A 13,519-nucleotide genomic window follows, 5' to 3' on the forward strand; every position below is an offset into this window, starting at 1 on the left:
TCCAGGCAAGGCTGATAGCCCAAGAGCACTTTCCCCAAATGGGGTACCTCTCACTGTGGCCTCTGCCCTCCTGACTAAAAAAAAACTCCTGCCAATGTGGCTGCAAAGAATTTTCTTCTACATTTCTAGCTGCTCTAAACTACTTCCACCTCACACTTCCTGAGTGCTAACCCCTAGAAGTCACATTGCCTGGGCTAGTCTCTCAGTTGAGGTTCTGGCAGCTCTTGCCTTCACTTTTCATTCCAAGTCAAGGATTGAAAATCCAAAAGCCTTGGGGAGCAGGGCAGAGTAGGTAAAGTGTGAAGCGGGCAGGTGAAGAACAACAGCCAAGGCCAGGGCATGTGGAGAGCTGAAGACTGTGTGCCTTGAGGAAAAGTGCTTAAGTCAAGCTTTAAAACACTGGAGAGCCATTCCCAAATTGTGAGAGACTTGGTCATGGGCAACAGTTTAGAACCTCTGCTCTAAGCTACTATCTGGGCCTAGTCTCATTAACAGACCATTTTCCTTATGTCTTCACTGATTTGTCAGCTCCTCGCACAGCTTCAAAGATGGCGACTCTTCCTGTTTCAAAGTAGGGTTCTTTGTCAAACCACTAAGGAAATCCCTAGTTTTCAGCGTATTTACCATGGAGCGATAATTGACAAACCTGAGATTAATGAGTGATCAAATCCTAGCCATTTTCCCAAGTTTCTTTCTGGCTTATCACTTAGGCCCAGTCATCTACCCAGGAGCTCAAGTCTAAAACCTGGGTTTCATCCTTGTGTCTTCCTGGCCCCTCATTCCACTGTACCCTTTATGCTGTGCAAGATCTGGCATGACCTGGCCCCTGCCAACTTCTCTAGCCTCTTTCCTTCTGCTCCCCACCCTGTACCCTATACTCCAGCAATGCTGAAACTCCTTTCCATGTGGTTCTTTCCATACCCCACACTATTTGTTTTTTCTGGGCATTTGCTTTGCTTTGTCAGCAAGATTTCACCTAATTCTACTTCATCCCCTAAAATACAGCTCAGATTCTAGCCAGCTTGCCCTAACCAACCCCCAGGATGTATTAGAAGGAGCCCCATGTCTGGGTTTCCAGAGCAATAAATAGTTGACCTCTTATTAGATCTCCTATAATAAGAATGAGGAGACCACGGTGGGTTAGGAGAAGGTGGGCTGAGGCAGAGTTTGTGCCTAATTCACAAGACTCTTTTGGGAGCTCCATAATTTCAAACATTTCACTCAAATTATTTTTGGAAAGAGGCTTTTCCTGTTATTTCATACCAATGGATTGGAGATAGGCTGAAACCTCTCTGTGTCTGGCCAAAACCCAGCTTGTGGTTTGATAAAAGACTTAACAGAAATCCAAAACAAGCTGGCAATGTTTGTAAGGACAAGGCTTCAAATGGAACTCATATGAAATTACTTACATGTTTATTAGGTTTGGTTCTTTTTAGGAGAAATTAAACTTTCAGGAGAAAAAAAAGGATCATTCTAAATCTCAGTGAGAGGCCCTGGACTCAGCTGGGTTAATATCAATAGAGGATCAGCTACACGAAAATTAACACTAGTGTAAGAATTACAGAAAAGCAAGATGCCTATTGCTGTCTGGGCAAATTATTTCAGAGGTGACCACAGCTGAGATCCAGTTTCTCCACTCACTTTAGGCCCTCTGCTCAGTCACTCTAAATCAAAAACAAATCCAGGCACTTACAGCCAGAATATCTAGCTTTCATGCTGAGTGGTGGGCCCCAACCCTTGCCAATCCAATGTCTTAATTAATTCCTTATGTTAAATTGGCTTTGTAGGATTTCAAAAACGGACATTTTAATCCTTAAAAAATTAAACATCTCCCTTGTTCTGAGTCTGGCAGTACTGGTTAGGTAATCAAACTTATCTTCTTTAAATCTCAGTTTCCTGATCTTTAAAAAAGTGAAAATATTTACTCCTTACCTCATTGAGTTGTGGTGAAAAAAATCAAGACACAATATGTAAGGTACTCAGCATGTTGCCTGTTGCATGATAAATATCCAACATCTGTTCAAATCTCCTAGGAAGATTTGGCTTGAAATAGAAAGAATTAGGTTCCAACCCCACTTTGGCTCTTTGGCTTTGACCACACTGTGGAATCTTGGGAAAGTAACTTCTAAACTCCTCCCAGTTTGTAAAAAAAAGGGGTGATGCCTTGAAGGCAGAGTTGATGCAGAGATTCTGTGAACAAATTACTTGCATCTGTTGGGCCTGGAGCTGTTGTTATCTGGTCATAGGCAGGCTGGGCTTGGGAATTAATCATGCCTACACTTCTCGTTCCCTTCCATCTCCCTACATATACTTACTGACAAGATAAGGCTTTTTACAGCATCTCTCATCAATCTTTGATTCAGTGTAGATGATTTATCTATACACCATGACTTACAATACTGGCATAACTCCTAGGCTTCAATATTTCTTCACACTGTGCATCCCAAAAAAATGATTGGGTCTTAAGCTACCATCTTTTTAACCTGTAACAAACTGTATCATGGGTTGGACGAATGCCCACTGACCATAGCAGAGAAGAGGTAAAGTACTTATTTCTCTGTTGATAACATTTTTACCATGAATGTGGAGCAACTTAAGCAATATCTTTTGATGAGTCATCATCAGAAAGAATATTTAACATCTCTTTTCTAAAATTCAGACCATTTTATTTGACAGATACCTTCATGTAATTAAATAATATTTCTGAACCCTAGTATATTATTTCCCACTGTCTAAAACAGCTATTTGAGACTTTTTCTTCTTAAACTTCCTACATGACACTAGCTTCCCAGCCTTCTTCAGCTGATGACTCTGCTTCATTTTTTGTTGAAAAAACTGAAAGAACTCCTTCATTTCACAATAAATCCACCGATACACCTTCTCCTGTCCCTGTATATGCTGCTTTACCTCCTATGACTTACATGAAGTGGCTTCTTGAATGAAGCCAACCCTCCCCGACAATCTTTGGATCCTGTTCTCCCCACCCAGGGCTTTGATCTTCTAATCATATACTTCCCCTGCTGCCTCATTCATTTCTCCCTCTCCTCTGGATCACTGTCATCAGTGCCCAAACCCTCTCTGGTATATTCCATCATCAAAAACCTAACTGTGACCCCAAATCTCCTTTCAGCTACAACTCCTAACCTCCGTATCCCTTCATAGCACTTCCTCAAAGAGTTACCTATGAGCATTGCCTCCATTTCCCCACCTCACTCGAGTCAGGCTTTCATCCCTATCATTCCAGCTAGACTGCTCTCGCTAAGGACACCAATGATTTCCAGATTGTCAAATTCAGTGGCCAAGTCTTTGTCTTTAAATTACTTGTCTTAGCAGCTTTGGTCTAGTCCTCCTTGATTGGCTGTCTTCTCTTTGTTCCTGGGCCATAGGCTTCCCTGGATTTCTTCATAACTCATTGCTCTTTTTCATATTTCTTTGCTTGATTCTTCTCTTCACAACCTCTATATATTGGAGACCCACAGGACTTGGTTCTTGACCTTTTTTTTTTAAATCATAGCCTTTAAGCTTCAAACTTGATGTTAAATTGCCTACTTTATTGTGCCTTCAGCTATTTAATAATCATCTCAAATTTAACATATCCCAAACAGCTCTTGAGTTCCTTCCCTCCCTCCCCCAAACCAGCTCTTCTCCAGTCTTTTCCACTTCAGTAATCGTACCACAATTCAACCAGTTGTTCAGGCCAAAATCTAGGCATCCTCCTTGATTCTTTTTTCCCCTGGCCATTCTGCCCTCCGATCAATACATCACTAAGTCAGCTCTACCTGAATACAACCATTTCTTAGCACCCTTACTACTAACGCCGTGGTCTAATATGTTATCACTCCTTTGGACTATTGGAATAGCCCTGCAAGTGCTTCCACTTTTGCTTCTCTAAGTTTTCAATTTGCACAGCATAGAGTATCTTTTAAAACAAAATCAAATTCATGACACTTCCCTGTTTCAAATCTTCTAGTGAGTTACATTGCAGAGAGGTGATTCCACACCATTCCTTAACTTACGGGCTCCATGGGACATCACTCCTGCCTATGTATCATGCCTTACTACCTCTTACATTCATTCCACTATAGCCATATTGTCTATTTGTTCTTTGAACACATCAAAGTTATTTCCACCATAAGGACTTTGCTCCAACTGCTTCCATCTCCTGTAATATTCCTCCCCCTAATATTTTCATGTTCAACATCTCAGATGTCAGCTTATCCCTCATCTCTAAGGAGGAAGCATCCCTACTCTGTCCAACACCCCATCTATTTTACTTTTCATGGACTACTTATTGGCAGTACTTTGTATGTATATATGTAGGTAGGTAGGTATTTATTTGACTGACTGATTCATTAGTTGTTTATTGTGTGACCCTTCTCACCAGATTATAAGCACTGTGAGGGAAAGGATCTTATTTGCTTTGCCTCCTGCTTTACCCTCAGCACCTGGGAGAATATATAACATGTAGATATACTCAATAAAATAAAAACTTTAATGAAAACTTAGTAAAATTTCTAATGAAAGAATTCAGACAAGTCAGTTCATTCAGCTGTGAAGGATGAAGAGGGGCTCATTTTGCAAGGAACTTACTCTGGTGGTTCATCAGAAAGCATTTCTGTTGATGTATCACAAAATTTATTTTAAAATCAATGTGACTATTTGATTTCAAGTGCCCTATAAAATTTTAAACCGCAAATTTTCTGTTCCCAATACTCTTTCAATTACAAATTTAATACAGAATTTTTGCAAGGGAAAAAAAAGTACCAATATAGAAATGGAGGCTTCAACCTGGACAAAGATTCAAACAAGAACCCAAATATTGACATACAATGTCAGCTCCACAATCTGTTTGTTTCATGTCTAAAATCTCTAGCATCCCCTTAATCAATAACACCATGGACAATGGTCAGAAAATTTAAATGCTTCCTCTAGCAAAGGTCATGTGAGCATTTAATATTTTAAAAGGTATTTTAAGGGTTTTGTTAATTATTAATTCCTCTGGGCCATTTAAATTCTATGCCTGAACCATTCAATTGTGAAACAAAGATGCCTGGTCTATGCTGTACTAGCTACCTTCAGGAATTTCTTACTTATTATATGTGCTTTAATATTATGCTCTAGCTGAAATACTGTGTGTGTGTGTGTGTGTGTGTGTTAAGTCCCTTAAGCAAACTCTCTGTACTCCCAAACTTTAGGCATAGCCCCAAACTCTAATACCCATCAGCATTCCAAGTGAAAAGGTAAAGCCACCTCTAGTGAGAGAGGCCAATTCCATCTTGTTGAAAGGAGGTATAATCCATGCCTGGGGGTTCTGCAATCCTTGACAAATTCCTTTTAGAAAAAGTAGCAAATGGAACTGAAAATGCCAGTGTCATCACTTATACCCACAGTTGCAAAAATACATTTAAAAGGCTTTAGTAGAAAAATTCTAAATCTGAAAAATTATGCTATGATGTTATGTTCTTCTGTGCCCCTCTGTCCCTCTGGATTTCTGTTTAAGTCCACAAGTCTTTATTTCTGGAGCTCCTTCACTCTGCATGTACCTTTGCAGGGGTCTCCCTGTACATTCTTAGCTCTGTCTTACTATGTCCACCTGTATCCTATATTTCCCCAATTGCTTTTGTCTCTCTTAACTGACCCAAATACCAAACCAATAATTATCTATTTTTTTCCCTATTTGTTGACTTGGCTAAAAATAGAGATTTGGGAGTCAGCACAGGTGACTTTTGCAACCACTGAGTGTCCCTGAATGTTTATAAAAGTGGTAGAATCACAGTACAAACTTAACATAGAAAAATACCACAAGGAAACATGTTCAGGGAAGTTTACTTATTGGATCAGGCCATTTTAATTGCAGTATCGCAATCATCCTGTGGCTATTGGCCATACAACTGGGTATGAAACCTCTACACTGAAAATGACTGACAGGTTCACAGAAGACCACATGCTTTGGAAGGGCACAATGGTTCTCAAAGACAGAGCACTGAAGCATCTTGACCAGAATGTTTCTAGTGTTGGTGACTTAGTTCATAAACATAAACATAAACACTGGTTTATTCAAGCAGAATGGATTCTATCCCATATTCTAACCACAAGTCAAGAAAAAAACAAAATAAAAATAGCCTTCCCAGAAAATATAACTGAACAAGAGACACAAGAGACATGTTCAACTTTGCTAGTAATTAAAAGTGAAAACCAACTATTTTCACCTCTCAATATGAGAAACTGAGAAATACCATTTTCACTCTCAATATGAGAAAGATTGAAAAAAAAATGATGATATTAAATGCTGCCAACAATGTGATGAAACAAAGCTGGCTGGAATAGGAATTGATAAAACACTTGAGAAAAGCAATTTGGCTGTCAAGAACTTTAATTGGTCCATATCTTTAAATAAAAAATTATTACTTTATGATTCAATTCTAAGAAATAATACCAAATATTTTCACATAATACATCATGCCCAATAATCTGGTATTAGGGAAGTAAGCCATGGTACACCTATTTGGCATCAATTAAATAATGTTCATAAGGACTCTTGTTACGTGGAAAATGCTTATGTTTTAATATCAGGTGAAAAGATATAAAATTGTGTCTGTATATATGACTATACAAATGTATGGCATGCACACACAAATAGACGCAGAGAAAACAAATGCATTAAAAATGGCAGGAAGAAAATATACCCAAATATTAAGAGTGGTTGTTTTTGGACAGTAGGACTTCAAAGTGTTTTACATTTTGATGAATTATGAAATGAACTACAAAAATAATTCATCCAGAATTAGTAAAAACAAAACAAAACAAAAAAACTCAACAACAAAAAAAGTATTTAGTCATGACACCATGTGAGTAGTTTCATTTACTGGACTATTTCCAGGATTCACTGTATAAATGACTGAGTTTTTGTTATAAATGTATATATTTTAGAGACCAGAAATAAAGCACTTGGAGTCACATAACTAAAAACTTCTGTATAAATCACAGCCTGTCTTCCTTTATTCTGCCATTAATGTCCCCTATTTCAGAAAAAATTGTTTGCAAATAAATTGATAGACATGAGGAGTGCTTTCCCAAAGGTCAACTGTATAGCAAATCAAATAAAAATAAATTCAACTACTTGATATTTTATGAATTTTACTCCAATTACAACCTAACGATCATTCTGGGGAAAGGACAGAAGGATGTACATTAGTTTTTCAAGGCTCAGGAGCTATTTCTCATAATTGCTTTTCTTTGAACACCACCAATACATCTTTATTAGATTACCCCATAAATTTTGGAACTTAATAACATTGTTTATATTGTGCTTTCTAAACTGATGAATACAAGTAAATTTTGTTCACCAATTAAGGGACTGAATTTAGCATCACAATCAGTAACTCCAAGCTCATGGGCCAACTAAAATGCCCCAACGTTCATAGGGAAACTGTGACTAAGGAAAATACTTATTACATGTTAAATACTTTATCTAAATATACCCATAAACATATTCATGTAAATATATACATTTTATAATATAAATATACATGTAAGTATTTACTTTGGGCAGAGTTTTCATATGCATGTTGGGGCATTTTGCCCAAAGGATCTCTTCCAGCTCCAACCATCTGGGAAAAGCATAGGGGAGATGCATGCAGCTCAGCCATTTGGGCAACTCCATCCCACGCCTTTGCTACTAGAGGCTCCTCCTGTCTCCTTCCAGCCTCCTTGGCTAATACAGTCAACTTCCCTTTGCAGAAGGCAACACAAAATAGCGACTTTCTTAGGTGCACCCATGCTATCTGGAAAATCACACTGAAGATCACATTTTAAAACCTTAAGAAGATGATTTAAGAATACGATTCTCAAAATTCAGCAGAGTTACCATATGACCCAGTGGCTCCACTCCCAGGTATCTACCCAAGAGAAATGAAAACATAGTTCCACACAAAAACTCATTTGTGAATGTTTACAGCAGCAGGATTCACAGTAGCCAAAAAGTGGAAACAACCCAAATGTCCATCAACTAATGAGAGAAAAACAAAATGTGGTCTTTCCATACAATGGAGCGTTATTCTGCCATAAAAAGAAGTGAAGTACTGATACATGCTACAACATGAATGAAGCTTGAAAATATTATGCTAAATGAAAAAAGGCAGACACAGAAGGTCATATATGGTATGATTCCCTGTATATGAAATGTGCAGAACAGGCAATTATCTAGACAGAAAGTAGATTAGTGGCTGCTAGGGGCTGAGGTGGTGGTGGAGAATGGAGAATAATTGCTAATGGGTGTGGGGTTTCCTTTTGGGGGGATGAAAATGTTCAAAAGTCACATTGGAGTCATGGTTACACAACCCCCGTGAATATGTTAAAAACCATTAAATTGCACACTTTGGATGAATGAATTGTATGATATGTGAATTGTATAAATATTAAGAAAGCTGTTATTAATATTGTATTATCTTTGTATGATGACAGATGGTAAGTAAACTTATCGTGGTGAGCATTTCATAATGTATGTAATTGTCCAATTACTATGTTTATGTTGCACACCTGAAACCAATATATTGTACATCAATTATACTTCAATAAAAACAATGAAAATGAAAGCAAAAATAGATAAAATTGTTATTAAAAAATCTTCTGCATATAGGATTTTATAAATCATTAAGGCTTATCATCATCATGATCATTACTTTCTAGAGTTATTTTGAGGTTTTAAAGTTGTAGCAGGTATCTTCAATGCCCCGCCCGTCTTCCCTCCTCATTCACTTCTTGAGCTGACTCTGCCCCAGGGCTTGTTTCCGGCACCAGGCGCCACCTTGCCCATTACATAGCCCAGCCACCTAACACCTCAGTGGGCATAAGTGAGGAGAATCTTACACTATCTCCCCGAGATCCCCAGCAGGGTTGAACTCAGGTCCTCCACGGTGGAAACAAGTTGGAAAATGCATCCTTTCTTGACTTCCTTGCCTCCCCTACTGGTGCTTGCTGGGATCGCTTCCCAGGTAAATGACTTGCCCTCACATCCTGTCTCAGGGTCAGCTTCTAGTGGAACCCAAGCCAAGATACACTTGACTCTTTCTTCCCTTTTCCAATAATATTCATAGCTTGCTCCACTAGAAAGATCTGAAATGATAATGGGTCAAGTCATTAAAAGGAAATTTCTGTGGTTATATATTTAGCCAACACAGAGAGACTGAGAATTCGATATGGTTGACTTGTGTTTACAAATAATGCTGAGTTTCCCTAAATTGCCATGATAGCTGCAGCCCCTCTTTCACATACCAGGCTGCATGGGAAATGTACTGGCCTTCAGAGCAGGGGTCTCTGCAGCCACTGTCTCCCTTGAGGGCCCAGCCCAGAGGATTGTGAGGCCTCATCATAACAGGTATAGAAGGAGCATCTCCCAAGACAGCACTGTGGAAGGGGCAACTGTGGCATCTCCAGCCCAGGGAAACAGAGCAGGGACACTGGGGCTGGCAGAGACTAGCACATGGAAAGTTCCAGTCACCCAAGTGTTGATGAGTAGGGAACCCTCCTTTTCCTCTGGGGTTCAGTTTGCATGATGGCCCTACTCAGATACCCTGAAAGCACTGCCATAAAGTGTCAAAAGCATAAAATTGGGAAACTTTGTTGGGACTCTCATTATGTGACATTTCTGCTGAAAGTTTGGTGAGAAGAGTCAGGTCTTTTCTGAGAACAATGAGCCATATGAATTAGCCAAAACCCACTAACGAACAAACACACACCTCATGATGAAAAGAATGGTGTATGACCGTCTCATTTCAGGTACTATATTTGCCGATGTACGGCATCTTCTCAGTTTATATTTTAAAAGACTTCCCTGATCTGAAACCCTTAGAACTAAATGCATTTCAGAACTTTGAATGTTTCAGATTTCAGAGAGACAAAACAGGTGCAGAGGCGTATATTATGTAACAGTCCTAGTGACAGCTGGGACAACCACCCTGAAATCACCTGCATTATTGTGTCTGCAGTAAAATATATGACTAATAGCAAACCAGGCACATCAGTTCTGGTCATATTTTGCTGAAAGCTCCAGAAAATACATTTACTTTTCAGAGTTCTGGGCATTTGGGAAATGCAGATAAGGGACTGTGGCCTGTAGGATGGGAGATAAGAGCCACAGCTGCCATTAAATAAATGCTGAGGACATGGATATCGGAATGCTACGAGGCTTCCGAGGTAGGCAGGGGTCAAGTTTACAGTGTGTTCAGGCCACAGTCATCATTCTGGACTTAAGCCTGCAATTAATGGGAGGTCACTGAAGGGTTTGAAGCCAAGGAGTAACCTCAAGAGACTTAGATTCTAGAAAGATTGCCCTTCAAGGAGAAAAGTCTGGAAGGATACACACCAGGCTGACAACACAGGTCACCTCAGACCACCTTTAGACCAGTTTGCAAACCAAGACCTTTGACATTTGTAGCAGACCCTGCAGGGGTCCCCCATCTCCCCTCGCCACCCAGTCTGATACACAGGAACCCATGGCTTCTGGTGGCTGCAGGTCTTTCCCTGAGGGCTTTCTCTGGCCTCTGGAGTCCCCAGGAGCTCTCCCAAGACAGGCCAGCAGTGGCGTGAGGCTAATGCCTTGGGAGTGGTGCCAGGACACCGACCTGGCTTCCCCTCCTCTTAGTCGGACTCACTAGGACTGTCCCACTAGGACTGTAAGTCCTAGGACTGTAAGTAAGAACTAGGACTGTAAGTCAGGAGGCTTACAGTGGAGTGAATGCCAACAGATGATTAGCTTTGTCTTTGAACAACTCATTTGCTTCACTTATGACCCCCAAAAGCTATTTTTTTGTAACTTAGAAATGCCAAAGTTGTATTTTTTCCCATCAAGAACAAATTATTCTTCCTTAGTGTAAGGAGGGACTGGGGTGGATGAACCCTGAGGACATTAAGCTAAGTAACTAAGCCAGACACAAAAGGACAAATACTGTCTGATCCCACTCTGTGAAGTTTCTAGGCTAGTCAAACGCACAGAGGCAGCAAGCAGAATGGGGGTCACCAGGGGCTGAGGCAAGCAGGGAATGGGAGTTAGTGCTTAACGGGGACAGAGTTTCAGTTTGGGATGCTGACAACATTCTGAAGGTGGATGGTGGTGATGACTGCTCAGCAATGTGGACGTACTTAATGCTGCTGCTGAATTGTACACTTAATAATGACTAAAATGGTACACTGTATGTTATATATATTTTATCACAGTAAACAAGAAAAAAACCAAGAACAGATTGGAGAAGGGCTGCACCAGATGATGGGACATAAATGAGCAGGCTCTGACAGCTACAATGGTCCATGTGAGGACCCCAGATCAGGATGGGGCATGGGACAGTGAAGTGGACAGGTCCCAGCTATATTTTGACCCTGGAACTAACAAGGCTTTAGGAATTTTTGACAAAGGAGAACAGAAGGAAGTCTCTAGAATCTAGTACCCAAAAGCAGTCCCTGAAAGGAGTTGAGTGTCACTAGTTTATCTAGAAGGTGATCTCGAGAAGCTCTCATACACTCTGGGAAGGAGAGGCAAGGAAGGGAAGAAGGCTGGCAATAAGGGGTGCCATATCATGCAGGTGGCCCCTGGGGGCAGCTAGGGCTCAGTGCCACTGGGACCTCAGGGAGACTGGGTGGGACAGTCCTAGTGAGTCCGACTAAGAGGAGGGGAAGCCAGGTCGGTGTCCTGGCACCACTCCCAAGGCATTAGCCTCACGCCACTGCTGGCCTGTCTTGGGAGAGCTCCTGGGGACTCCAGAGGCCAGAGAAAGCCCTCAGGGAAAGACCTGCAGCCACCAGAAGCCATGGGTTCCTGTGTATCAGACTGGGTGGCGAGGGGAGATGGGGGACCCCTGCAGGGTCTGCTACAAATGTCAAAGGTCTTGGTTTGCAAACTGGTCTAAAGGTGGTTCTGCTTTGTGAAACAGGGCACACTGGAGGCGAAGCAAGTAGGACCAGGCCAAGGGAACTGAAGGGGCAGCTGGGGAGTTAGGAGGGAAGTGGGAAAGGGCAGGGTTGTGGGAATGACGAGAAGAAGTGATGTTTTAAATGCCTGGTTGATACATAGCACGAGACGCTGGAAAATCTTTTCTTAGATCATGAGAACTATTTTGGTAAATGGTCAAGCAATAGTTTACAGGATCCAGACACCTTTATATACCGCACTTGTACCACAAGGCCCAGATGCCCAAGATGTAGGAAGCAATATTCAGGTATACAGCACTGTGAGAAAAATATAAGCTCTCAACCTGGGTTTCCACTCTTCATTTCTCTCTGACCTTCCACTTACTATAAATTATACAAATCTATATACTGCACATACCACCTTACAGGAAGGATGTGTTTATTGAGAAAGAAAAATCTAATATTGCCTTTCTCGTGTGTATAAGAATTATATGCAACCAAGGTTGTTTAGAAATATCAGGCAGATATTATTGTTACTATATTTTGCACATGTATTTTGTTTGTTCTTCATGTATAGCTGCAATTATTTTAGCAGCAAGACTGAATAAGCTCTCACTTTACAAATTATTTGCAGGCATTATTTTTCATTGTCACTGAGGTCTTCATCCATTGGATTTGAAAAATACTGAAAAATGATGCCAAGAATATATACCCAGAATATGCATGATTTAAAGGCTGATTTAAATTCTAAGTGGTAATATTTATTTAAATCCCTATTTTCTAAGACAAGGTATTCAAACATCTTAACACACACATATATATTCATTGGAAATTCAAAATTCATTAGTGCTTTAATTTGAAGGATTGGTTTTAAACTTTCTCTCAAGCAATCTTAAAACCTACAAATTCGTTTCAAAGGAATTCATCTATTAGGGAAGGAAGCCAGATTGAGATGATATCTGTTTACTGAAATACACTTTAAAAGAATACAATAGGAGAAAAAAAAACACTTTCTCATTTCCACCGGTCTCTCATAGTTTCTGTTCACAAACTAAAACCAGAAATAAAGCAAGCATAAGCCCCAGGTGATTTTTCTTCTGCATACAAAATGTTTTTGCCTCCCCTACCTTACAGTCATCTCACCCTCTTTGTACTTTTCCCCATTTCTCAGACCTGTCCACAGGAAGCTCAGTGTTGTAGACTGGCTGACTGATTTATCTACACAAAACTAATTTTTCCCCTCGGACACATTCTCCATGAAATCAGAGAGAAAAGAACAAGGGGAGAAAAGCAGATCACAGGCAGTGTATTTTGAATGTTCTGCCTTTTATCAGCTAAGACCATGTGATTTCCTTTCAGACTGACCAATCCTGCCAGGCAGCCCAGTTTCTGATAACATAAAAGGCATGTCTGATATTTTACTTACCCCCTATAAGGCCAGAAATATCATACCACCTACGAATAAGACTAAAATGCTAGCACCATATGGATTTAGCAAGACTAAAACCCATAACACCTGGAAAGCAAAACCAAAGCTGTCTTAGCATCCATTCTGACTTGGGCCAGAGGTGAGCTCAATACAGGTACACAGAGGTTCCTTTCATTTAAAGAGAACATT

At 40.3% G+C, this 13,519-nt stretch overlaps 1 protein-coding gene across 3 annotated transcripts in view; it reads right to left on the bottom strand.

Moving 5' to 3' along the window:
* Positions 1-13,519, bottom strand: part of MAOB (monoamine oxidase B) — a 116,550-nt gene that overhangs the window by 79,879 nt on the left and 23,152 nt on the right. The gene's annotated exons all lie outside the window — the stretch shown is intronic.

The sequence above is a fragment of the Manis javanica genome, chromosome X (assembly GCF_040802235.1).
Source record: "Manis javanica isolate MJ-LG chromosome X, MJ_LKY, whole genome shotgun sequence".
NCBI lineage: Eukaryota > Metazoa > Chordata > Mammalia > Pholidota > Manidae > Manis > Manis javanica.